Raw genomic sequence first — 708 nt, 5'->3', positions numbered from 1 at the left:
CTAAACAAAATGAAGAAAGAGTTGAAGGAAATCATCAGCTTGGGATGTGATGGTGGGGTGGGGGTGGAAATCGTATATATCAGTAAAGACCTACTCAGATGCACAATTACCTTTCAAAATGGTTTGGATTCCAAATATGCCACAAAACACTTGCACCTGCTATACATACACCACCATCTTGAGTTGATCAGATGTTGACTATTTAAATGTAAGCCTTGTCAGATTATTTTGTATCATATTAACCATTATAACCATTAAATCAATATCTTCAAAGATAAAACATTGAAACATATGTGTTGTATCGACAAGCATGCCCCTTCTATTTTGCATGCTTGCTCTCGATCGTGAATTATCTTTTAAATGCGAACCAGTATGGGATTATATTGCTATTAGCACTAGTGAAGAACCGGGCTTCAGCGCCGGTTCGTAAGGGCCTTTAGTGCCGGTTCTACAACCGGCACTAAAGAGGGGAGACTAAAGGGCGCCCCCCCCCCCCCCCGTTACTACCGGTTCGGCACGAACCGGCGCTAAAGTGCCACCACGTGGCACGAGCCAGGCCCGGGTGCTGGTAGACCATTAGTACCGGTTGGTAACATCAACCGGTACTAAATGTTTGGGGGGGGGGGGTTGGTTTTATTTTTTATTTTTCCATTTAATTCTTTTTTGTTTGCTGGTATTTTACGATACTACATATTGTACATGTTATGC

Source organism: Triticum aestivum, chromosome 2D, assembly GCF_018294505.1.
Source record: "Triticum aestivum cultivar Chinese Spring chromosome 2D, IWGSC CS RefSeq v2.1, whole genome shotgun sequence".
Lineage (NCBI taxonomy): Eukaryota > Viridiplantae > Streptophyta > Magnoliopsida > Poales > Poaceae > Triticum > Triticum aestivum.
This window is presented reverse-complemented; position numbering follows the sequence as displayed.